The sequence below is a fragment of the Aquarana catesbeiana genome, linkage group LG01 (assembly GCF_042186555.1).
Source record: "Aquarana catesbeiana isolate 2022-GZ linkage group LG01, ASM4218655v1, whole genome shotgun sequence".
Taxonomy (NCBI): Eukaryota; Metazoa; Chordata; class Amphibia; order Anura; family Ranidae; genus Aquarana; species Aquarana catesbeiana.
The window spans coordinates 937,867,958-937,895,098 of NC_133324.1; positions in this window are offsets into that span (position 1 = coordinate 937,867,958).

The window sequence follows — 27,141 nt, forward strand, 5'->3', positions numbered from 1 at the left end:
TACCCATTTGATTTATGGGAAAAAAATCAAATCTATTGTAAGTACCATGCACTTTTTAGTGAAATGCATAATCTCCGTCTATTGGGTGGAGGAGCCTCCATATATCAATCAATTGATACTGTATCTATCCAGGGTGGCTTTAAATTTGTTCATTTGATTGGCAGCTTGAGAAATAATACTTATAATGTATGGTGGGTATATGATTTGAGCGAAAATGCGTCTCCTGGAAGAAGACAACACTAACCTTTTGTTTATGAAGAGAGTACAGAGTTTGTGATCTCTTTGATGGGGAGTTTAGTCCCCTAGCATTAAAGGAGCACATTTTTACTGAGCCCATACTTTGGAAAAGGAGGGAGAAGGGAAGGGCGGGGGGGATGAAAGAGGAAAAAGAAACCCTTACACACAACAAACCAGCAACTTCCTACACGAAAAGCCCTCTAAGTTACTCCTTTGAGTCTAGACTTACTATTAGTAAGTTCCCAATGTTAGGGGTATGAAGAGACCTCCCTCGGGTAGGCCGTGTCCAGCCTAGGCATAATTATATACATAGAAATATCTTTTAATAACCTGACTTCCATTGTATTTATATAATCTTATAGAGAAAACCTGAAAGTGGAAGGAAGAAAAAGGAAAGAGAAGGAAAGAGAAAAAAAATAAATAAAAAAACAAGAAAGAAAGAAAGAAAGAAAGAAAGAAAGAAAGAAAGAAAGAAAGAAAGAAAGAAAGAAAGAAAGAAAGAAAGAAAGAAAGAAAGAAAGAAAGAAAGAAAGAAAGAAAGAAAGAAAGAAAGAAAAAAAAAGAGGAGGGGGAGGAGAGAAGACCCCTCCTTTCGGACCCTCCTTTTTGGTTATTTTAAATGGGTGATACGTGCATCTTAGTGATACAAGGGGGTTGATTTACTAAAGGCAAATAGACTGTGCACTTTGCAGAGTGCAGTTGCCCTCTGTGAGTGCAATTGCTCCAGAGCTTAGTAAATGAGGTAAGACTTGACTTTGCAAAGAGTACCCAATCCTGTGCAAGGAAAATAAAAAAAAACAGCATTTTTGTTTGCACGTGATTGGATGATGGAAGTCAGCAGAGCTTCTGCTCATTTACTAAGCTCTGGAGCAACTGCTCTTGCAGAGGGCAACTGCACTTTGCAAAGTGCACAGTCTTTTTCCCTTTAGTGAATCAACCCCAATGTGTAGACATATATTGTGTGTTTAATATCTTCTCTATCCCCCCTGGGTGGTTCCCCTACCCTGATAGAGGGGAGGGAGTCCCCCAGGGGGAATAAGGGCAGAGGGGGGAAAAAAAAAGGAATTTTTTTTGGTGAACATACATACCGTATATACTCGAGTATAAACTGAGTTTTTCAGCCCATTTTTTAGGCTGAAAAACCCCCCCTCGGCTTATACTCGAGTGAGCCGTACAGCAGCCTTACCTTCGATTACTAAAACAGCAGGTGTCTCCTGCTGTGTTATGCAGTCTGTTCGGCTGTCCATTGTAACAAAGCTCTGCCTCCTCCTCGTCCGTGAAAGAGGAACACTGATACAATGCTGGGAAATTGTATCAGTGTTCCGTCTATGGCGAATGAGGAGGAGGCAGGGCTTTGTTACAATGGACGGCCGAACAGACTGCATAACACAGCAGAAGACACCCGCTGTTTTAGTAATCAAAGGTACGGCTGCAAATGTGCACAGTGAGGCTGCAAATGGGCACAGTGAGGCTGCAAATGGGCATTGTTTACCCAGTAGCTGCTGCATTTTCCCACCCTAGGCTTATACTCGAGTCAATAAGTTTTCCCAGTTTTTTGTGGCAAAATTAGGTGCCTCGGGTTATATTCAGGTCGGCCTATACTACGGTGTATACGGTAGATACGAGGGGCAATACAACATGAATAACTACCCTTGAATTCACCCCAAGCAATGTGAAGTGCTCTACGTGAACTAAGTGAATTATGATTGTATATCTCTAATTTACATATCTATTTTAGGCAGCTGGAGACAGTTCAAAAAGTCCAGGAGGTCTCCAATGTCCGGAAATATTACTTTTTGTCCCTTGTAATGCACTATAATCTGGAAAGGAAATCCTCATCTGTATAGTATCGCTTTTTCTCTAAGAGCTTCCAAAAGAGGTTTTACTGCTTTCCTCATAATCAGAGTATATCTGGATAGGTCCTGCAGCAAAATTACCTGTGCTCCATCAAAATCTATAGTCCTTTGAAGATGTGCCGCTGCCATGATCTTTTCTTTAATATAGAAATAATGTATTCTACAGATTACATCCCTTGGCTTCATAGGGTCTGGATTTTTAGGGCCTAGTGATCTGTGTGCACGGTCTATCTCTAGTTCAGCTGTTACTGGACATTTCAACAGGGTGTTAAATATACCCTGTAATGTGGTTTCAGGTCCTCTAGAACTGTTGCCTCTGGTAGACCTCTGACCCTAATATTATTTTGTCTGTTTCTATTTTCGAGATCATCAGTGGTAGTGATTGCAAACTTTAAGCATTGATCCTGTTCCTGATTTTTCTTTTAAGACTGTAACAATTTTTGTTCAATAACTGCTACTCTGGATTCCATAGTATCCATCCTGCTTTGTGTGTTTGCCAGAGATGTTTTCATTGATTGTAATTCAGCTTTATATGAGGTTTCCAATCTGTAAACATATTTATCCATATCCTCTCTCTTTGGTAAGGAATGAATATATACCTGCATATCCCAGGGCCCCCCTTCTGATCTCCCTGCTCCCGTTGTAGCTTGTTGCATAATTGGAGGGGGACTGGTACTTGATCTTTCTAGCTCAGCTTCTCCAGTAGAAGAGGATGTATTCTGCTATAATAGAAGCTTCTTGCTGACCTTGTATCTGTGGGTGTTGGAAGAACCCCTTAATGTCAGTCTTTTGTGCAGGTTAGGTTTGTGTTAGGTTTTAGGAGTGCTTTAGCTGTACCCCCTGTAGAGCCCCTCTTGGCTTTCTGTGCTTGGGTCTCTTTAGGTGGCAAATTACAGTCTGTATTATCTTATAGAAAATTTATCTTTATAGAAACTCACCTTTATCTGTTTTTCTCTGGCTTTATATATATATATATATATATATATATATATATATATATATATATATATATATATATATATATATCTATATCCAGCAACTGTGGTTTTCCAGACAAGCCTCCCTCGCCACTTTGCTCTGTCTGCTGCCTTCTGTCCAGACTATTTGCAGTGGGTCAGTTTTCTCCGGCTGATTACCCTCTCAACCCCGGTATCAGCCGACCGATCTCAGCGTTTAAACCTGGGGGAGCGCTGCATATCGACACTACACTCACCACCACCAGGGTTCTCCTATCCTACTCAGAGCTTGTACCATCCGACCACCGTAAACGCGGTATGCTGAGCTATGAGCCTCGGCAGGTGCGGGATATCATGGCGGAAGGTTGGTCGGCATCCTCGTTGTCCAGCTTGTGCTCCCTTGCTCCAATCTTGTGGTAGCCGCTGTGAGCCTCTTACGCCTTCTGTCCTCTAGCAATGCTGAACCACTGCCAAGTTCTCTACTGTCCGCTGCCCTTTCACTCTGCTCTCAGGAGCCTCCTCATGGATACAGATAGAGGGATAGAGGAAGTCAGTGCAGCTGCATGCCTAGGCTTGGAGGAGCTGCCTCATTGCGTGGCCATCTTGATCGGTCGCTCCGCCCCTCTCAACCTTTTTTTTTTTCAGGGCGCTCTGCATTCTGCTCGTGTTTCAGCACCTGGCTTGACTCCTGTGACACGTCCCCTGCTTACCATCGACCTCGTGAATCCATGGACCTCTGCCCAGTCTGATGGTCCTGTGCTGGATGTCCAGCTTGTCTTTGAGGGTCTAGGGGGCCTTCTTTAGGGGGGGTAAGGTCAAGATCACATTTGTGTCCACCTGCAAGGTGATTGATATGGTAAGTCACCTATTATAAGCAAACCAAACACTCTATCCCTTGCTTGTGATAGAAACAGTATATCTGCATTGTTCCTGTTCAAGCCTCCCATTTGTCTTCCCTGCTTTGCTAGTCTGGATTTCCCTGTGTATGACCTAGATTGGATATTGGACTATTCCCTGAACTCAGCTTGCCTTTTACCTGGACTGTCATAGTACCACGCTATCTGTCTGCTAAACTGCAAGTATCTGTTTGCTTTGCTCAGTTCACATCTGCCTTTGCATGGTGGCCAGGCACTATAACATTATGTATAAGTCCTGGGGCAACCAAGTAATGGTAGGCCTGCTTGTCTTAAGTGAAAGGGGTCTATTATATGTGAAGCACACAGCAGCTAGCTATAGTGTCTGACCATCTGCGTTGGGGTAGACGTGACATTTGTTTCATTCTGGTGTCTCTTCCACAGACTTTGGATAGAAGTAACAGGTGTGGAAAAATTGGTCTTTTGTGTGAAGGCGCCACTGACACCCAATAACCCTATAGAGGTACTCTTGATGAAAGCAAGAATTGGCCTTGCTGTCAAAAATTGCAATGATATGCACCTGTCAAACAGGTGCAGAAAAATTGGTCTTTGGGTGTTAATTGTGCCCATGAAACCTACACGAAAAACATTCTTCCAGAGGAAATCAACGCTCACAAAACTAGGCAGCCTAGAAGTCTTGCAGAGATTCCACATCCCAAAAACACTTAGTCAGCAACATTGGCATCAGGGGCTTCATAGCTGCTGGTAATCCAGGACTGATTCATTTTGATAAAAGTCAGACTGTCCACGAAGTCTGGACAGACGCGTTCTATTATCAGTAAAAAAACTCCAGCAGAACTGCATGTCCATTCAGAAATCACGCTGGATGCAGGGCAGCCAAGCAGCTCAATTGCATACTGAGCAAGTTCTGGCCAGTGGTCTATCATCATGATCCAGTAAGCCAGTGGATTGTCGACTGAAAAGCTCTCTATCTCTGTTTTCGCCCCTAGTAAATCTTCCACCATGTGATGCACACGCCGCCAATGGGATGTGGAAGCTGACAACCCTGGGCGGCGAGGACTAAAAGAATTGAGAAATGCATCACTTAGGCGGCCACCTTCTCCACCTCTCCTCTCGTGACCAACAGAAGCCTCAAAACTAAGTTTTTCACGACACTGTAACCTACCAGAGTCAGTAAAAGCATTTGATAAACTCCTCAAGAGATTTCATTTTCGGCACTCTGAGGGGACGGGATGAGTTCTGAGACTTTCCCCTTGTAACAGTGGTCAAGGAGGGTTGCGCCTCGCTACGTATTCTTGGGACCTTTAAGCTTTGAGGCATGAGGGAGCCCATGCACCGCAAATTTGCAGAGGCAAGAGAAGCAGACTCCTTTGGGTCACTCAGGATTATAGTATCTGGAACTGCCTCCTTCCAGCCACATACTACTCCCAAGGCAAATAAGATAATAAGGACAGATCTAGGCATCATTTAGCACCACATCCCAAAATTCTGAGAAAGAAATCTTTTGGAGGGAAACTAAAGGGACTTTTAAGGTGCTTGCATATTAAAATAGATAAACATATATAACTTTATCCATAAAATACTACTCCCAAGGGTTCCGGGGATAGAAAACCATCTGTTGCTGTTTGATGTATGTCTTCCTCTGCTTCAATGCCTCAAAAACTGCCAGAATCCTCCTCCTCCACTCTCTCCTCTTATGTGTTCTGTGGCGTAGGTACGCTGGTGTCTGCATAGGGAAGAGAGATGCCGCTCTAGGAAGGGTGTATGGAAATGTAGCTCTCCTCAGAACAGGAACAGCAGGTGCTGGCTAAGCATAGGTAATTGGATGAAGGGAAGATTCTGGACAGCCGCACTCAAAATCAAATGCCTTTATTAAAAAAAGGAGGTAATAATCCAAAAAGTACAAGCCACAGCAAACAACGGATCACTGTACTGACGCGTTTCACACTTTCAAAAGTGCTTATTCATAGCTAAAGAACCACAAACATTAACTGCAATATTTACACACTGATATCTATTAAACATGTGACCCAAACCTGTGAATAAATTAATAAATTACTCTAATTATTAGAGTTAGATGATAGGTGAAGTGGGTTCATTAGTGTATAGCTAACGTGTGGTTAAATGTGAGAGCACCACTAAGTATTCTAAAAGATAAAAACAAAAGAACAAAAATGTGTAAAAGTGGATGCGCATACAAATATATATATATATATATATATATATATATATATATATATATATGTTTGGAAGATGCTATCTGCAAATGATGTAATGGTAAATGAACATCTGTATCCATATAAACATGTTCGTTTACCATTACATAATTCCACTTCACATTGTTCACCTTTTTTCATATTATTTTCACGGTAGTTCACGTCTCTATTTATAACATATATCCTCATTTTCACATTTTACACTTTATAAATGTCTATATGGATGTGTTTTATATCGAGTATTTTTATTCCAACACATATGCACTTTGGTTTAATATCCAACATTAAGTATTTTTAATTTTTTATTCAATGGATGTTTCATTAAATGTTTTTGGGTCTTTGCAGATAGTAAAATATATATAATCAAAATGAAGCAGCGCTAAACCCCCCAAAATATTAGGATAATACAGTGAAGGCCAATAAAAATGATATGAAAACGATCAATAAATCAATTAAATCAAATTAAACAAAAAATAGAACTAAAGAGTCCATGTTCTTAACTCCACAGTGAAAAAACCAAGTGACATGCACCAAAGACACAAAATGATGACAAAAAATCCATATATGTGAATGGAAAAATATCAAAATTAATAGTCCACGGTATGTATATTCGTCCTCCACCACACCACCAGTGATAAGAGAAATGCTCGCTTACCAGATGGCAAGCAAATTAAACTTGCGGCCTATACCCGGCCACGGCCTTGATCCAATATAGGGACACAGGAAATCTCCAGGGGAACCCTTCTAGGAGGTCAGCATGGGATCGCCAAACTCGTCAGCCAAGGACCATGACCAGATGGGATACGGTGATAATCAGATGTTCCCAGAATACAAAGGAATCACCATAGCATAACATTGTTTAAGCATCATTTATTAAAAAAGAAGAAAAGACACTTACAATATAATGAAGCAGTAAAAGCAGTTCAGCCAGCTGGCTTGTACGGACACCCGTCCCTTCGAACACAGCACGCGAGATGTCAGCACGTCCTTGCTCTTCACAGGCCTTGCTGTTCTTCAGTGTGTTCTGTTACTTCGTTCTGAGCAGCCGACCATTTTCTATCCATGTTGCGTATACATACTCATTGTAGAGTTCCTGCTGTGCGGGGGCTTGGTGTTGGGGTTCTTACTTTGACACAAGCCCAGTCCATGAACAGGGTGGGGAGGAGTTCATGGACCAAGAATTGGTTGCGCCAGCGTGACCAGTTCTGTCACATGCCTTTGCTCCGTTTGATCAGTGAGGATAATCCTGACGATTTCAGGAACTTTCTCGGGATGACGGAACCGTATTGGCTTTGCTGACCCCCTATATCCGCAGGCAGGATACCTGCATGAGGCAAGCCATTACTCTGGAGCAGAGGCTAGTCGCCACCCTGCGCTACTTGGCGACAGGGAGAAGCCTGCAGGACCTTAAGTTCTCGACAGGCATCTCCCCCCAGGCTCTGGGGATCATTATCCCAGAGACCTGTTCTGCCATCATCCAGGTCCTGCAGAAGGAGTATATGAAGGTAAGATTTTTATCCTTTAACATCACATTTTATGGTATTTAATGTTTATTAATATATTGTATTTCTTTCCTCAGTCTCTAATTACATGATTGTACTATGCTGTGAATCTCCCCTTTGTCCTCATGCATGCTGGAATTGTATGTTAATTTTTTTGTCCTTCATACATATTTGCCTCCCCAGCATGCTCTCCTGGCCCTATATCCACCTCGTCTAGTCAATTAACAACGTATTTTGTCAGCTCCATAGTAGTGCTTTACCCTAAATACCCCCTGTCATGTACCAGATAAGACCAGAACTGTGTGGACTGCAACAGAGGAAACCCAGACGTGTATAAGTGAAAATATAAATGATTTATTAAAGATAAATGAATAAATCTAACACAACCAACTCCAATATCACTCAGTGCACCACAACCAATACAAAACAGAACCCCACAAATAATAATAATAACAGAACAAATATATACAAGTAAGGGAATAACCAAGATCATAAACAGAGCCAGGCCAGGGTTGTCAATGGGAGGTCAGCAGTTAGGGAAGGGAAACAAACATGACAAGAGAGGATGGATGGATCACTGGAGGGATGGGTCAGATACAAGGCTCAGGGTCCTGAGCAAGGAAACAGACAGGGCACAGGAACAACAGGAATCAGGTCTCAGGAACAGGAATCAGGTTTCAGGAATCAGGTAAACAGGATGCAGGCTGCAGGTCAGGGCAAGATGAGTGTGTACTTGCCAGGTATTTATACTGCAGCTGCTAATTAAGGTCAGGTGACACCTGTCTGCAGAGGGGAATACCTGCTCCATACTGCCAGGATTCCTCCGCTGGTGGACGCCAATACTGCGGCCCAAAGGTGACAGAATAACAGCAGGAAAAAGCTCTTCTGACAGCTCCAAACTGCCAAGAGACACCTGCTGGTGGACCTCAGTACTGCACGCCAAATGATCGATATTACCAGCGGAGGGGACCTTTCCTGGCAGTACCCCCCCTCGAAGGAGCGACCTCCGGACGCTCCAACTAGCCGTTGCTGGGGAAAGTCCACGATGTCCAGCCAGGCAGCGGGCACCTCAAGCTTGGCAGCGGGAAGTGGCACATCAGGCTGGGTAGCAGACAGAAATACATTGGTTGGGCAATCGACAGGAACACATCAGGCTGGGCAGTGGACAGGAACACACCAGGCTGGGCAGCGGACAGGAACACACCAAGCTGGGCAGTGGACAGGAACACAGCTGGTGAGGAAGAGCTGGTGTAGTAAGGAGGGGTTTGGGTTCCTGGAGGACTGGGCCGACTTCTCAGTCGGTAACCGGTACTATAGAAGGGACGGACTGCACCTAAATGAGGAGGGTGCAGATCTGCTGGGAATGAAGATGGCCAAAAAGTTAGAGCGGTTTTTAAACTAGGCGATGGGGGGGAGGGTCCAGAGACAGTGATAGCCAGCGCGGAAGATATTCCAGAGGGTAGTATTGAGGGCATTAGTGGTAGGTTAACGAAAGCACAAAAACACAAGGTGAGTATAGTAGCAAGTCCTAGTTGCAATCTTGAAACACCCAATACGAGGACAATATGCGACCGGTCTAAACTATGTGGCATGTTCACCAATGCCAGGAGCATGGCGGACAAGATGGGTGAACTAGAGATACTGTTGTACACGGAGGATTTGGATTTTGTGGGAATTTCAGAGACCTGGTTCAACAGCTCTCATGATTGGCTGGCAAACATTCAAGGGTATACCCTATACCTCAAGGATAGAGAGGGTAAAAAAGGGGGAGGGGTATGCCTATATATCAAGAATAATGTACAAGTGAATGTGAGAGATGACATCACTGAGGGGGCTAGGGAGGAGGTGGAATCTTTATGGGTAGAGCTCCAAAGGGATGAAGCTAAGGGGAAAATAATACTGGGAGTATGCTATAGGCCCCCTAACCTGAGGGAGGAAGTGGAGATGGATCTCCTATCACAAATTGGATTATCAGCAAGGATGGGAAGTGTTATCATAATGGGGGATTTTAATTATCCAGGCATAGACTGGGCGGAGGGAACCGCGCATTCATTTAAGGCTCGCCAGTTCCTTAGTGTCTTGCAGGACAATTTTATGGGTCAGATGGTAGACGCACCAACTAGAAATAAAACATTACTAGATCTACTGATTACCAACAATACAGACCTGATAACAGATGTGGAAATACGGGGTAATTTAGGTAACAGCGATCACAGGTCAAATCGTTTCAGTATAAATCACACAAATAGGAAACATGAAGGGAACACAAAGACACTGAATTTCAAAAGAGCCAACTTCCCTAAACTACAAACCTTGCTAAAAGGCATATAAAGAAAAATCAAAAAAGGACTGCGCTAAAACACATATTGAACACCATACATGATTATGTGAATAATAATAAAAAAACAGCAATCAATCAAATATTCAAAGGTAAATGAAAACCATACAGTAGGAATAAATGAATAATAAGGTGAACCGAATAAGACACAAATGGCAACAATGAAATTGCCAAACATATATCCAAGGGAATGGTGAAAATGTTCAAAGAAAATGAGTCCCTGGAGCCGGAGCTAATAGAGGGTGATCAAACGGTTAAACACTCAGCACCCAGTGAGAAATCCTCCACCTTATAGGATGTACGCTTACCAGAAGTAAGCTGGATAATAGCTTATCTTAGGATATCCACACGGGGGACGCAGCTCTATGGACCTCCTCGCAAGAAAGGGGTAGGCAGGAACTCTCTAGAACCGGACCTCAGACAGCATACCGAGGGAACCCAGAAATAAAAGGAATTTCCTCCATAGTGTGAATCCGTTTGGTATTTTATTATAAAATATGGTAAAAGCACTTACATAAATTCTTGGTTTAAAATCGCAAAAACAGCCGGCCGGCTAGCATACACCCGTTCGATGGAATGGAAACGATGACGTCAGCGCGTCGACCTTCCTGACGTCATCGTTTCCATTCCATCGAACGGGTGTATGCTAGCCGGCCGGCTGTTTTTGCGATTTTAAACCAAGAATTTATGTAAGTGCTTTTACCATATTTTATAATAAAATACCAAACGGATTCACACTATGGAGGAAATTCCTTTTATTTCTGGGTTCCCTCGGTATGCTGTCTGAGGTCCGGTTCTAGAGAGTTCCTGCCTACCCCTTTCTTGCGAGGAGGTCCATAGAGCTGCGTCCCCCGTGTGGATATCCTAAGATAAGCTATTATCCAGCTTACTTCTGGTAAGCGTACATCCTATAAGGTGGAGGATTTCTCACTGGGTGCTGAGTGTTTAACCGTTTGATCACCCTCTATTAGCTCCGGCTCCAGGGACTCATTTTCTTTGAACATTTTCACCATTCCCTTGGATATATGTTTGGCAATTTCATTGTTGCCATTTGTGTCTTATTCGGGTCACCTTATTATTCATTTATTCCTACTGTATGGTTTTCATTTACCTTTGAATATTTGATTGATTGCTGTTTTTTTATTATTATTCACATAATCATGTATGGTGTTCAATATGTGTTTTAGCGCAGTCCTTTTTTGATTTTTCTTTATATGTTTGTGTGCACGCCTCACTCTAGGACTGCAGCTTGCTTTATTCTACTAATCACTAGTAGCACAACCTTTATGTTAGCGCGGTATTGTTTATGGTTTATCTTGCTAAAAGGCATACATTGGGATAAAATATTAGGAACAAAGAATACGGAGGAGAGATGGGTTTGCTTTAAGAGCATATTAAATAAGGGCATTAGCCAATGTATCCCATTGGGTAATAAATTTAAAAGAGCGAACAAACATCCTGGATGGCTTAACTCCAATGTAAAAATGCATATAAAAGCACAGGAGAAGGCCTTCAAAAAATACAAGGTTGAGGGATCATCCTCAGCATTCAGAATTTATAAAGAATGCAATAAGAAATGTAAGGGTGCAATTAGGATGGCTAAGATAGAACATGAAAGACACATAGCGGAGGAGAGCAAAAAAAATCCCAATTCTTTAAGTATGTAAACAGTAAAAAAGGGAGGACAGACCATATTGGCCCATTAAAGAATGAGGAAGGACATCTGGTTACAAAGGATGGGGAGATGGCAAAGGTATTGAATTTATTCTTCTCCTCAGTCTTCACGAGTGAATCGGGGGGCTTCAGTAACCAAAACTGCAGTGTTTATCCTCATGACACAACACAGGAAGCACCTACATGGTTAACAGAGGACGGAATTAAAATTAGACTTGAGAAACTTAACATTAATAAATCACCGGGACCAGATGGCTTGCATCCGAGGGTACTTAGGGAACTCAGTCAGGTGATTGCCAGACCGTTGTTCCTAATTTTTACAGACAGTCTATTGACTGGAATGGTACCAGCTGATTGGAGAAAAGCCAATGTAGCACCGATATTTAAAAAGGGCCCAAAAAACATCCCTGGGAATTACAGACCAGTTAGCCTAACATCAATAGTATGTAAACTCTTGGAGGGGATGATAAGGGACTATATACAAGATTTTAGTAAAAGGAATGATATCATTAGCAGTAATCAGCATGGATTCATGAAGAATTGTTCTTGCCAAACCAATCTATTAACCTTCTATGAGGAGGTGAGTTGCCATCTAGATAAAGGAAGGCCCGTAGACGTGGTGTATCTGGATTTTGCAAAAGCATTTGACACAGTTCCCCATAAACGTTTACTGTACAAAATAAGGTGCATTGGCATGGACCATAGGGTGAGTACATGGATTGAAAACTGGCTACAAGGGCGTGTTCAGAGGGTGGTGATAAATGGGGAGTACTCAGAATGGTCAGGGGTGGGTAGTGGGGTTCCCCAGGGTTCTGTGCTGGGACCAATCCTATTTAATTTGTTCATAAACGACCTGGAGGATGGGATAAACAGTTCAATCTCTGTATTTGCAGACAATACTAAGCTAAGCAGGGCAACAACTTCTCCGCAGGATGTGGAAATCCTGCAAAAAGACCTGAACAAATTAATGGGGTGGGCGACTACATGGCAAATGAGGTTCAATGTAGAAAAATGTAAAATAATGCATTTGGGTGGCAAAAATATGAATGCAATCTATACACTGGGGGGAGAACCTCTGGGGGAATCTAGGATGGAAAAGGACCTGGGGTCCTAGTAGATGATAGGCTCAGCAATGGCATGCAATGCCAAGCTGCTGCTAATAAAGCAAACAGAATATTGGCATGCATTAAAAGGGGGATCAACTGCAGAGATAAAACGATAATTCTCCCGCTCTACAAGACTCTGGTCCGGCCGCACCTGGAGTATGCTGTCCAGTTCTGGGCACCAGTCCTCAGGAGGGACGTACTGGAAATGGAGCGAGTACAAAGAAGGGCAACAAAGCTAATAAAGGGTCTGGAGGATCTTAGTTATGAGGAAAGGTTGCGAGCACTGAACTTATTCTCTCTGGAGAAGAGACGCTTGAGAGGGGATATGATTTCAATTTACAAATACTGTACTGGTGACCCCACAATAGGGATAAAACTTTTTCGCAGAAGAGAGTTTAATAAGACTCGTGGCCACTCATTACAATTAGAAGAAAAGAGGTTTAACCTTAAACTACGTAGAGGGTTCTTTACTGTAAGAGCGGCAAGGATGTGGAATTCCCTTCCACAGGCGGTGGTCTCAGTGGGGAGCATTGATAGCTTCAAGAAACTATTAGATAATCACCTGAATGACCGCAATATACAGGGATATGTAATGTAATACTGACACATAATCACACACATAGGTTGGACTTGATGGACTTGTGTCTTTTTTCAACCTCACCTACTATGTAACTATGTAACTATGTAACATCAGGTTGGGCAGCGGACAGGAACACACCAAGCTGGGCAGCGGACAGGAACACACCAAGCTGGGCAACGGACAGGAACACACCAAGCTGGGCAGCGGACAGGAACACATCAGGCTGGGCAGCGGACAGGAACACATCAAGCTGAGCAGCGAACAGGAATACATCAGGCTGGGCAGCAGGCATGGGCACTTCAAGCTGGGCAGCAGGCACGGGCACTTCAAGCTGGGAAGCAGGCACATCAAGTGGGGCACAGCGGGCACATCAAGCTGGGCAGCAGGCACGGGCACTTCAAGCTTGGAAGCAGGCACATCAGGCTGGGCAGCAGGCATGGGCACTTCAAGCTGGGCAGCAGGCACATGAGGCTGGGCAGCAGGCATGGGCACTTCAAGCTGGGCATGAGGCACGGGCACTTCAAGCTGGGCAGGAGGCACATCAGGCTGGGCAGCAGGCACAGGCACTTCAAGCTGGGCAGCAGGCACGTCAACTTCAAACTTGGCAGCAGGCACATCAGGCTGGGCAGCAGGCATGGGCACTTCAAGCTGGGCAGCAGGCATGGGCACTTCAAGCTGGGCATGAGGCACGGGCACTTCAAGCTGGGCAGGAGGCACATCAGGCTGGGCAGCAGGCATAGGCACTTCAAGCTGGGCAGCAGGCACGGGCGCTTCAAGCTGGGCAGCGGGCATGGGCACAGGCTGGGCAGCAAGCTCCGGGTCATCAGGCTGGGCGGCAAGCCTTGGGTCATCAGGCTGGGCAGCAAGCTTTGGGTCGTCAGGGTGAGCAGCAGACAGTGGCACATCAAGCTTCAAGGCGGGCACATCAGGCTGGAGAGCGGGCACACCAGCCTGGAATGTAGGAACTGGCACCACCGGCTGGAACACTGGCACCTCCGCCTGGAACACTGGCCCCTCCGGCTGGAACACTGGCCCCTTTGGCTGGAACACCTCTGGCTGGAACACTGGCACCTCCGGTTGGAACACTGGCCCCTCAGGCTGGAACACCTCCAGCTGGAACACTGGCCCCTCAAGCTGGAACACCTCCGGCTGGAACACTGGCCCCTCAGGCTGGAACACCTCCGGCTGGAACACTGGCCCCTCAGGCTGGAACACCTCCAGCTGTAACACTGGCATCTCTGGTTGAAACACTGGCACCTCAGGCTGGAACACTGGCACCTCAGGCTGGAACACTGGCCCCTCAGGCTGGAACACTGGCCCCTCAGGCTGGAGCACCACCGGCTGGAACACTGGCACCTCCGGCTGGAACACTGGCACCTCCGGTTGAAACACTGGCACCTAAGGCTGGAACACTGGCACCTCAGGCTGGAACACTGGCACCTCAGGCTGGAACACTGGCACCTCAGGCTGGAAAACTGGCCCCTCCAGCTGGAACACTGGCCCCTCCAGCTGGAACACTGGCCCCTCAGGCTGGAACACTGGCCCCTCAGGCTGGAACACTGGCCCCTCAGGCTGGAACACTGGCCCCTCCGGCTGAAACACTGGCACCTCTGGCTGAAACACTGGCACCTCCAGCTGGAACACTGGCCCCTCAGGCAGGAACACTGGTACCTCAGGCTGTAACACCTCCAGCTGAAACACTGGCCACCTCAGGCTGGAACACTTGCCCCTCAGGCTGGAACACTGGCCCCTCAGGCTAGAACACTGGCACCTCCGGCTTGAACACTGGCCCCTCAGGCTGGAACACTGGCCCCTCAGGCTGGAACACTGGCACCTCAGGCTGGAACACCACCAGCTGGAACACTGGCCGCTCAGGCTGGAACGCTGGCCCCTCAGGCTGAAATATTGGCCCCTCAGGCTGGAACACTGGCCCCTCAGGCTAGAACACTGGCACCTCAGGCTAGAACACTGGCACCTCAGGCTGGAACACTGGAACCTCAGGCTGGAACACTGGCACCTCAGGCTGGAACACTGGCCCCTTCCGGCTGGAACACTGGCACCTCAGGCTGGAACACTGGCACCTCAGGCTGAAACACTGGCACCTCAGGCTGGAACACTGGCACCCCAGGCTGGAACACTGGCCCCTCAGGCTGGAACACCTCCAGCTGGAACACTGGCCCCTCAGGCTGGAACACTGGCCCCTCAAGCTGGAACACTGGCCCCTCAGGCTGGAACACTGGCCCCTCAGGCTGGAACACTGGCCCCTCAGGCTAGAACACTGGCACCTCTGGCTGGAACACTGGCCCCTCAGGCTGGAACACTGGCCCCTCAGGCTGGAACACTGGCCCCTCAGGCTGGAACACTGGCCCCTCCCGCTGAAACACTGGCACCTCCAGCTGGAACACTGGCCCCTCAGGCTGGAACACTGGCACCTCAGGCTGTAACACCTCCAGCTGAAACACTGGCCCCTCAGGCTAGAACACTGGCCCCTCCGGCTGGAACACTGGCCCCTCAGGCTGGAACACTGGCACCTCAGGCTAGAACACTGGCACCTCAGGCTAGAACACTGGCCCCTCAGGCTGGAACACTGGCCCCTCAGGCTAGAACACTGGCACCTCAGGCTAGAACACTGGCACCTCCGGCTGGAACACTGGCACCTCAGGCTGGAACACTGGCACCTCAGGCTGGAACACTGGCCCCTCCGGCTGGAACACTGGCACCTCAGGCTGGAACACTGGCACCTCAGGCTGGAACACTGGCCCCTCCGGCTGGAACACTGGCACCTCAGGCTGGAACACTGGCCCCTCCGGCTGAAACACTGGCACCTCAGGCTGGAACACTGGCACCCCAGGCTGGAACACTGGCCCTTCAGGCTGGAACACCTCCAGCTGGAACACTGGCCCCTCAGGCTGGAACACTGGCCCCTCAAGCTGGAACACTGGCCCCTCAGGCTAGAACACTGGCCCCTCAGGCTAGAACACTGGCACCTCTGGCTGGAACACTGGCACCTCTGGCTGGAACACTGGCCCCTCAGGCTGGAATACTGGCACCTCAGGCTGGAACACTGGCACCTCTGGATGGAACACTGGCACCTCCGGCTGAAACACTGGCACCTCAGGCTGGAACACTGGCACCCCAGGCTGGAACACTGGCCCCTCAGGCTGGAACACCTCCAGCTGGAACACTGGCCCCTCAGGCTGGAAGACTGGCCCCTCAAGCTGGAACACTGGCCCCTCAGGCTAGAACACTGGCACCTCAGGCTGGAACACTGGCACCTCAGGCTGGAACACTGGCCCCTCCGGCTGGAACACTGGCCCCTCCGGCTGAAACACTGGCACCCCAGGCTGGAACACTGGCAGCTCAGGCTGGAACACCTCCAGCTGGAACACTGGCCCCTCAGGCTGGAACACTGGCCCCTCAAGTTGGAACACTGGCCCCTCAAGCTTGAACACTGGCACCTCCGGCTGGAATAACCGAGGTCATAAACAGAGCCAGGCCAGGGTTGTCAATGGGAGGTCAGCAGTTGGGGAAGGGAAACAAACATGACAAGAGAGGATGGATGGATCACTGGAGGGATGGGTCAGATACAAGGCTCAGGGTCCAGAGCAAGGAAACAGACAGGGCACAGGAACAACAGGAATCAGGTCTCAGGAACAGAATTTAGGTTTCAGGAATCAGGTAAACAGGATGCAAGCTGCAGGTCAGGGCTCAAGGAAAATATCAGGGCAAGATGAGCGTGTACTTGCCAGGTATTTATACTGCAGCTGCTAATTAAGGTCAGCTGACACCTGTCTGCAGAGGGGAATACCTGCTCCATACTGCCAGGATTCCTCCGCTGGTGGACGCCAATACTGCGGCCCAAAGGTGACAGAATAACAGCAGGAAAAAGCTCTTCTGACAGCTCCAAACTGCCAGGAGACACCTGCTGGTGAACCTCAGTACTGCACGCCAAATGATCGATATTACCAGCGGAGGGGACCTTTCCTGGCAGTACCTCCCCCTCGAAGGAGCGACCTCCGGACGCTCCAACTAGCCGTTGCTGGGGAAAGTCCATGATGTCCAGCCGGGCAGCGGGCACCTCAAGCTTGGTAGCGGGCAGTGGCACATCAGGCTGGGTAACAGACAGAAATACATCGGGTTGGGCAATGGACAGGAACACATTAGGCTGGGCAGTGGACAGGAACACACCAAGCTGGGCAGCGGACAGGAACACGCCAAGCTGGGCAGCAGACAGGAACACATCAGGCTGGGCAGCGGACAGGAACACATCAGGCTGTACAGCGGACAGGAACACATCAAACTGAGCAGCGAACAGGAATACATCAGGCTGGGCAGCAGGCATGGGCACTTCAAGCTGGGCAGCAGGCACGGGCACTTCAAGCTGGGCAGCAGGCACATCAAGTGAGGCAGCAGGCACATCAGGCTGGACAGGCTGGAACACTGGCCCCTCCGGCTGGAACACTGGCACCTCAGGCTGGAACACTGGCCCCTCAGGCTACAACACCGGCACCTCCAGCTGGAACACTGGCCCCTCAGGCTGGAACACTGGCACCTCAGGCTGGAACACTGGCCCCTCAGGCTGGAACACCACCAGCTGGAACACTGGCCGCTCAGGCTGGAACGCTGGCCCCTCAGGCTGAAACACTGGCACCTCAGGCTGGAACACTGGCACCTCAGGCTGGAACACTGGCACCTCAGGCTGGAACACTGGCCCCTCCGGCTGAAACACTGGCACCCCAGGCTGAAACACTGGCACCCCAGGCTGGAACACTGGCACCCCAGGCTGGAACACTGGCACCCCAGGCTGGAACACTGGCCCCTCAGGCTGGAACACCTCCAGCTAGAACACTGGCCTCTCAGGCTGGAACACTGGCCCCTCAAGCTGGAGCACTGGCCCCTCAGGTTAGAACACTGGCACCTCCGGCTGGAACACTGGCCCCTCAGGCTGTAATACTGGCACCTCAGGCTGGAACACTGGCACCTCAGGCTGGAACACTGGCACCTCTAATAGGAACACTGGCACCTCCGGCTGAAACACTGGCACCTCCAGCTGAAACACTGGCACCTCCGGCTGAAACACTGGCACCCCAGGCTGGAACACTGGCACCTCAGGCTGGAACACTGGCCCCTCAGGCTGGAACACCTTCAGCTGGAACACTGGCCGCTCCCGCTGGAACACTGGCCCCCCAGGCTGGAACACTGGCCCCTCAGGCTGGAACACTGGCACCTCCGGCTGGAACACTGGCACCTCCGGCTGGAACACTGGCCCCTCTGGCTGGAACACTGGCACCTCAGGCTGGAATACTGGAACCCCAGGCTGGAACATTGGCATCTCAGGCTGGAAGGCGGGTACCAGGACATCAGGCTGAAACGGACATCAGGACATCAGACTGGATAACAGGCACTGGGACGTCAGACTGGGTTGCATTAGCTGGTGCGGAGGCAGGTTGGGTTACTGGCTGGATCGTCTTGGTTGGAAAAAACTTTCGTTTTTTCTTGGGTTTAGTCACTGAGGCTCTGTAGGTGGGGGGTGCAGCAGACTGGAAAGGAGGATTGGGATATGGTGGAGAAGAGATAACAGTAGCTGGGGGAAGTTTTTGTGGATTAGTAGGCAGCTGAGAAGAGGCAGGTGGGTTGAATGCAGGATAGGTACAGGGAGCAGAGACCGGATATAAGTATCTGGTTGGGAGCAATGTATACTGAGCTGCAACTGAGTTTGGTGTGGGGTATGGGGAGACAGACTTGTGGGCAGGTAGGTGTCTGATTGCAGAGGTGGTTTGTTGTGAATTGGTTGGGGCTGGTTGTAACATATCAGACCATGCTGAGAGTATGGGTTGGACAAAGGACGGCCACATGCTGCCTGTCTAACAAGAGTCTGTACTGAGTGAATACTCTCCAAAAGCTTCTGCTGAGAACAGATGGAATAGTGCTCAAAAAAGCATGCAGAATCATCCTCTAATAGCCACACCAGAGACTCCACCTGATCAGCACTGAAAGGGGGAGAAAAATCATCAATTGTCTGGGGAACACAGGACAGGGCTAGCTCAGCACATATTTGGATCAAAGGCTGCACATCCCCAAACAAACATACAGCCCTGGTCAACTAGGGAGTAGGGATGAGCTTCGTGTTCGAGTCGAACCCATGTTCGACTCGAACATCGGCTGTTCGATCGTTCGCCGAATTGCGAACGTTATGGGCCGTTCGCGCTAAATTCGTGTGGCGCGTCACGGCCCATAATTCACTGCGGCATCGCAGTGCATTGCTGGCTGATGATTGGCCAAGCATGCACTATGACCCGCATGCTTGGCCAATCACGGCGCCGTCAGTAGAGAGAGCTGTAATTGGCCAAAGCCAGGGTGGCTTTGGCCAATTATGGCTCAGGGGATTTAGTACACACCCCACACTATATAAGGCCGCCTGCACGGCGGCCCTGTGTAGTGTGTGTTCCGGTGTGCTGAGAGATAGAGAGAGAGAGAGACAGTGTCATTTGATTTGAGTTAGATAGATTAGGCAGAACAGTCAGTCAGTTAGCTGCACTTACAGTGTATTGTGTATATATATGCATCCCAGGTGTTGCATATATATATATACACTGTATTCAGTTTAGCTAGATCCGTTCCTGTTATCTTCTATCTAGACTATTTACATTTAATGCAGTGCGTCCTGCTCACAGTGTTCAGCTAGATCCGTTCCTGCTATTTACATTTAGTGCAGTGCGTCCTGCTCACAGTGTTCAGCTAGATCCGTTCCTGTTATCTTCTAGACTATTTACATTTAGTGCAGTGCGTCCTGCTCACAGTGTTCAGCTAGATCCGTTCCTGCAATTTACATTTAGTGCAGTGCGTCCTGCTCACAGTGTTCAGCTAGATCCGTTCCTGCTATTTACATTTAGTGCAGTGCGTCCTGCTCACAGTGTTCAGCTAGATCCGTTCCTGTTATCTTCTAGACTATTTACATTTAGTGCAGTGCGTCCTGCTCACAGTGTTCAGCTAGATCCGTTCCTGCAATTTACATTTAGTGCAGTGCGTCCTGCTCACAGTGTTCAGCTAGATCCGTTCCTGCTATTTACATTTAGTGCAGTGCGTCCTGCTCACAGTGTTCAGCTAGATCCGTTCCTGCTATTTACATTTAGTGCAGTGCGTCCTGCTCACAGTGTTCAGCTAGATCCGTTCCTGCTATTTACATTTAGTGCAGTGCGTCCTGCTCACAGTGTTCAGCTAGATCCGTTCCTGTTATCTTCTAGACTATTTACATTTAGTGCAGTGCGTCCTGCTCACAGTGTTCAGCTAGATCCGTTCCTGCAATTTACATTTAGTGCAGTGCGTCCTGCTCACAGTGTTCAGCTAGATCCGTTCCTGCTATTTACATTTAGTGCAGTGCGTCCTGCTCACAGTGTTCAGCTAGATCCGTTCCTGCTATTTACATTTAGTGCAGTGCGTCCTGCTCACAGTGTTCAGCTAGATCCGTTCCTGCTATTTACATTTAGTGCAGTGCGTCCTGCTCACAGTGTTCAGCTAGATCCGTTCCTGTTATCTTCTAGACTATTTACATTTAGTGCAGTGCGTCCTGCTCACAGTGTTCAGCTAGATCCGTTCCTGCAATTTACATTTAGTGCAGTGCGTCCTGCTCACAGTGTTCAGCTAGATCCGTTCCTGCTATTTACATTTAGTGCAGTGCGTCCTGCTCACAGTGTTCAGCTAGATCCGTTCCTGCTATTTACATTTAGTGCAGTGCGTCCTGCTCACAGTGTTCAGCTAGATCCGTTCCTGTTATTTACATTTAGTGCAGTGCGTCCTGCTCACAGTGTTCAGCTAGATCCGTTCCTGCTATTTACATTTAGTGCAGTGCGTCCTGCTCACAGTGTTCAGCTAGATCCGTTCCTGCTATTTACATTTAGTGCAGTGCGTCCTGCTCACAGTGTTCAGCTAGATCCGTTCCTGTTATCTTCCTACTGACAGGCAGGCTTGTCTGGTTACAGTATATAAAGCTACCTGAAGAAAATTACAGGTGTTCTATTTGATCCTATTAGTACCACGGTCAGGCAGCTAGACTATTTACATTTAGTACAGTGCGTCCTGCTCACAGTGTTCAGCTAGATCCGTTCCTGTTATCTTCCTACTGACAGGCAGGCTTGTCTGGTTACAGTATATAAAGCTACCTGAAGAAAATTACAGGTGTTCTATTTGATCCTATTAGTACCACGGTCAGGCAGCTAGACTATTTACATTTAGTACAGTGCGTCCTGCTCACAGTGTACAGCTAGATCCGTTCCTGTTATCTTCCTACTGACAGGCAGGCTTGTCTGGTTACAGTATATAAAGCTACCTGAAGAAAATTACAGGTGTTCTATTTGATCCTATTAGTACCACGGTCAGGCAGCTAGACTATTTACATTTAGTACAGTGCGTCCTGCTCACAGTGTTCAGCTAGATCCGTTCCTGTTATCTTCCTACTGACAGGCAGGCTTGTCTGGTTACAGTATATAAAGCTACTTGAAGAAAATTACAGGTGTTCTATCCCAGCTTAGTGCAGCTACAGGCCATTAGTATGTCTGGAAGGCCAAGAAGGAGAGGCAGACAGTCACAAGCCAATAAGAGAGGGCAAGCAGGCTCTGTGTCTAGTGCTGGTCGTGGAGACGGTGCATCCTCATCAGCACGTGGCCATGGGACACGCTTGGCCTTTTTTTCGGCAGCTGGCCGTGTTGAGCCGCAACATGCGGAAGACTTGGTCGAGTGGATGACCAAGCCGTCCTCATCCTCCTCATCCTCTCTCACCCATGCCCAGGGTGCTTTGTCTGGCAAAGCAGCGGCCTCTTCCCTCAGCTCAATGTCATCAGTGACTCCTTCCCTAGCTCCACCATGTCCTCATGAGGATTCCCTCGAACTGTTTGACCACAGTGTTGGGTACATGCTCCAGGAGGATGCCCAGCGTTTGGAAGGCTCTGATGATGATACTGAGCTCGATGAAGGCAGTAACATGAGCACGGACAGAGGGGGTGCCCAAGAAGGACAGCAATCTGGCAGTCATGCTCCCCCTGCTGCAGCATACTGCCAGGTTTGCTCCAGTGATGAGGAGGGAGGGGATGATGAGGTCACTGACTCAACGTGGGTGCCTGATAGGAGAGAGGAGGAGGAGGAGGAGGAGGAGGAGGAGGAGGAGGAGGCGGCGGCACATCACCAACGAGGCAGGATGCCCTCCAGGGGCCAGCCTAAGGGCAGCACATTGACTGCATCACACCCCAAAGCTCCACATGTGCAGGGCGCTGCAGTCTCTGCGCGTTATTCAAAAAGTTCTTTGGTGTGGGCCTTTTTTGAGACGAGTGCATCAGATCGCACCGCTGCTATTTGCAACATATGTCTCAAGCGTATCTCGCGTGGCCAAAACATCTCCCGCTTGGGTACCACATGCTTGACCAGACATATGTTGACCTGCCATGCAGTTCGTTGGCAAGCGTATCTAAAAGACCCACACCAAAGAACAAAGAGGATCTCTCCTTGCTCCTCATCAGCTGAGATTTCCAACCCCACTAGACCTTCAGTCCTCTCTGAGACCTGCAGTGAGAGGAATGAAGGTGTAGAATTAGGTGTGTCACAGCCAAGTACTTGTGGGCAATCTGCTTTTGGTACACCGACGTCAGATTGTACCAGGCAAATTTCCCTGCCCCAGCTGCTGCACCGCCGAAAGAAGTTTGCTCCCAGCCATCCACATGCCCAGCGGTTGAATGCTAGCTTGGCAAAATTGCTAGCACTTCAACTGCTGCCTTTTCAGTTGGTAGACTCTGCCCCCTTCCGTGAGTTTGTGGAATGTGCGGTTCCTCAGTGGCAGGTACCCAAACGCCACTTTTTCTCACGGAAGGCGATTCCGGCTCTCTACCGGCATGTGGAAGGCAATGTCCATGCCTCGCTGGACAGGGCGGTCAGCGGTAAGGTGCATATTACCGCTGACTCATGGTCCAGCAGGCATGGACAGGGACGTTACCTAAGTTTCACGGCGCATTGGGTGACTCTGCTGGCAGCTGGGAAGGATGCAGGACAAGGTGCAGTAGTGTTGGAGGTTGTTCCGCCACCACGCCTCCAAAATGCTGATTGTGACACACCTCTCTCCTCCACCCCCTCCTCTTCTTCTTCCTCTATGGCCTCTTCCTCGGAACCAGCGGTGCTCCGTAGGCGTTCAAGGGGCTACGCAAGTACGCAGGCCAAAAGATGCCATGCGGTGCTTGAGCTGGTGTGCTTGGGGGACAGGAGCCACACTGGGGCAGAGGTTTTGTCAGCTCTGCAGGGGCAGGTTCAGAGGTGGTTGACGCCACGCCAACTTAAGGCAGGAATGGTGGTTTGCGACAATGGCACCAACCTCCTCTCTGCCCTCCGACAGGGACAAATGACCCATGTGCCCTGTTTGGCTCACGTCCTTAACTTGGTGGTGCAGCGGTTCTTGGGCAGGTACCCGGGCTTACAGGATGTCCTGAGGCAGGCCAGGAAAGTCTGTGTGCATTTCCGCCGGTCATATAATGCCAGTGCTCGGCTGACGGACCTCCAAAAGGAGTTTAACCTGCCCAAGAACCGCCTAATCTGTGACATGCCCACCAGGTGGAACTCAACGTTGGCCATGCTGCAGCGGCTGCACACGCAGCAGAGGGCCATCAATGAGTACCTGTGCGACTATGGCACCAGGACAGGGTCAGGGGAGCTTGGTTTTTTTTCCCCACGTCAGTGGGCCATGATCAGGGATGCATGCACTGTCCTGTCACCATTCGAGGAGGCCACGAGGATGGTGAGCAGTGACAGTGCATGCATCAGTGACACTGTCCCCCTTGTCCACCTGTTGGAGCACACGCTGCGTGGAATAATGGACAGGGCACTTGAGGCAGAACAGAGGCAGGAAGAGGAGGACTTCCTTAGCTCTCAAGGCCCCCTTTATCCAGACAGTGTTCCTGCGTGCCCGCCGATCACACAGGAAGAGGACGAGGAGGAAGAGGAGGAGGAGGAAGATTGTGTCAGTATGGAGGTGGAGCCTGGCACTCAGCATCAGCAGCAGTCTTTAAGGGATCAGTCCCAAGAAACACATGGACTTGTACGTGGCTGGGAGGAGGTGGCTGCGGACCATGTCGTTCTTAGTGACCCAGAGGACTCCGGACCGAATGCCTCAGCAAACCTACGCTGCATGGCCTCCCTGATCCTGCAAAGCCTGCGTAAGGATCCTCGTATTCGTGGTATCAAGGAGAAGGACCAATACTGGCTGGCAACCCTCCTTGATCCACGTTACAAGGGTAAGGTTGCGGACCTTATCTTGCCATCGCAGAGGGAGCAGAGGATGAAACATCTTCGGGAGGCCTTGCAGAAAGGTCTGTGCAACGCGTTCCCAGAGACTGGGAGGTTACAAACTCCTGTTTCTGGACAACGTGTTGCTGAGGCTTCGGTCAGTCAAAGAAGGAGCGGTGGAGAAGGTGGCCGTCTGACCGATGCGTTCAGACAATTTTTTGGTCCGCAGCCCCAAGGTATGATCGGTTCCAGCAACCATCGCCAGCGTCTGTTTTATATGGTGCAGGAATACCTAGGGGCAAGATCAGACTTGGACACCTTTCCCACCGAAAATCCTCTGGGTTACTGGGTCTTGAGGATGGATCACTGGCCAGAGCTTGCACAGTATGCAATTGAGCTACTGGCCTGTCCTGCATCCAGCGTTCTTTCGGAACGCACATTCAGTGCTGCTGGAGGCGTGGTAACCGATCACAGGGTGCGTCTGTCCACCGACTCGGTCGATCGGCTGACCTTCATAAAAATGAATGAGTCTTGGATCACCACCAGCTACCAAGCACCTGATGCTGATGTAACCGAATAATTTTTTTTGAAATCTCAGATCCCTTCAAAGACTGCCTATGCTGATGCTGAGTGACTATCCCTGAGTAATTATCCTCTTCCTCCTCAATCATCACGCTGATAGCTTGTAAGAACATTTTTGGTTCTGGGCGCCACCACCAGTGCCTAAGGCCCAATTTTTCAGCCCCTGTTTAACAGGGGCGTGTAATTACAATTTTTGATGTAATACTTTGCAGCAGGGCTCGTTCCTGCATTCCAACTAGAGTGTCTGTGAGGGGTTGCAGTGTTGTGGCACCAGCACCAGTGCCTAAGGCCCAATTTTTCTGCCCCTGTCTAACAGGGGCGTGTAATTACAATTTTTGATGCAATACTTTGCAGCAGGGCTCGTTCCTGCGTTCCAACTAGAGTGTCTGTGAGGGGTTGCAGTGTTGTGGCACCAGCACCAGTGCCTAAGGCCCAATTTTTCTGCCCCTGTCTAACAGGGGCGTGTAATTACAATTTTTGAAGCAATACTTTGCAGCAGGGCTCGTTCCTGCGTTCCAACTAGAGTGTCTGTGAGGGGTTGCAGTGTTGTGGCACCAGCACCAGTGCCTAAGGCCCAATTTTTCTGCCCCTGTCTAACAGGGGCGTGTAATTACAATTTTTGAAGCAATACTTTGCAGCAGGGCTCATTCCTGCGTTCCAACTAGAGTGTCTGTGAGGGGTTGCAGTGTTGTGGCACCAGCACCAGTGCCTAAGGCCTAATTTTTCAGCTCCTGTTCAACAGGGGCATGTAATTACAATTCTTGATCTAATATTTCACAGCAGGGCCCTGTGAGGGCTTACAGTGTTGTGGCCACAGCAATACCTAAGGCCCAAATTTCTGCTGAGTATATAGGGCAGGACCCTACTTTCAAACATCTAACTTACAAATGACTCCTACTTGCAAACGGAAGGAGACAACAGGAAGTGAGATGAAATCTACCCCTAGGAAGGGAAATTCTCTCCTGTAAGAGTTAATATGGGAAAACAATTTCTCCTTTCCACTGATGCTTTCCAATCCTTGTTCCACAAAAAAACCCAAATTTTCAAAAAACATTTTTCATTGGGACAAAAAAGTGAGGTGAAATCTTCTGAAGAGGAGGAAAGACAGCAAAACAAATGTCACAGGGGTGATAACCCTTCCCTATGTTTTCCAAAAAGCTTAGAAAAGATTTTTTGGCTGGAGCTAAACACGTTAAAAATGTTCAAAATTACAAACAGATTCTACTTAACAACAAACCTACAGTCCCTGTCTTGTTTGCACTGCTGTTCAGAGTATATAGGGCCTGGTGGCCCCACACCTTTCCTTATTTTAATTTGGGTGCGGGGTTCCCCTTAATATCCATACAAGACCCAAAGGGCCTGGTAATGGACTGGGGGGTACCCATGCCGTTTGTCTCACTGATTTTCATCCATATTGCCATGACCCGACATGACATTAAACCCGCAAGCAGTTTTAAATGAGATTTTTTCCTTTAAAAATGACATTTGGTGCAGGGACTGTTCTAAACATGGGAAACACGCGTCACTTTACAGGCATACTATAGACACCCCCCAGGTACGATATTTAAAGGAATATTTCACTTTTTTTTTTACTTTAAGCATCATTAAAATCACTGCTCCCGAAAAAACGGCCGTTTTTAAAAGTTTTTTTTGCATTGATACATGTCCCCTGGGGTAGGACCCGGGTCCCCAAACCCTTTTTAGGACAATACCATGCAAATTAGCCTTTAAAATGAGCACTTTTGATTTCGAACGTTCGAGTCCCATAGACGTCAATGGGGTTCTAACGTTCGTGCGAACTTTCGGTCCGTTCGCGGGTTCTGGTGCGAACCGAACCGGGGGGTGTTCGGCTCATCCCTACTAGGGAGTGAGCCAAACGGATGAGCTCAAGTAGCTGGTCATTGGTCCACTCTTTTAGTGATTGGCAGAGATACTCACCACTTTCTGACGCCAGCAGAGC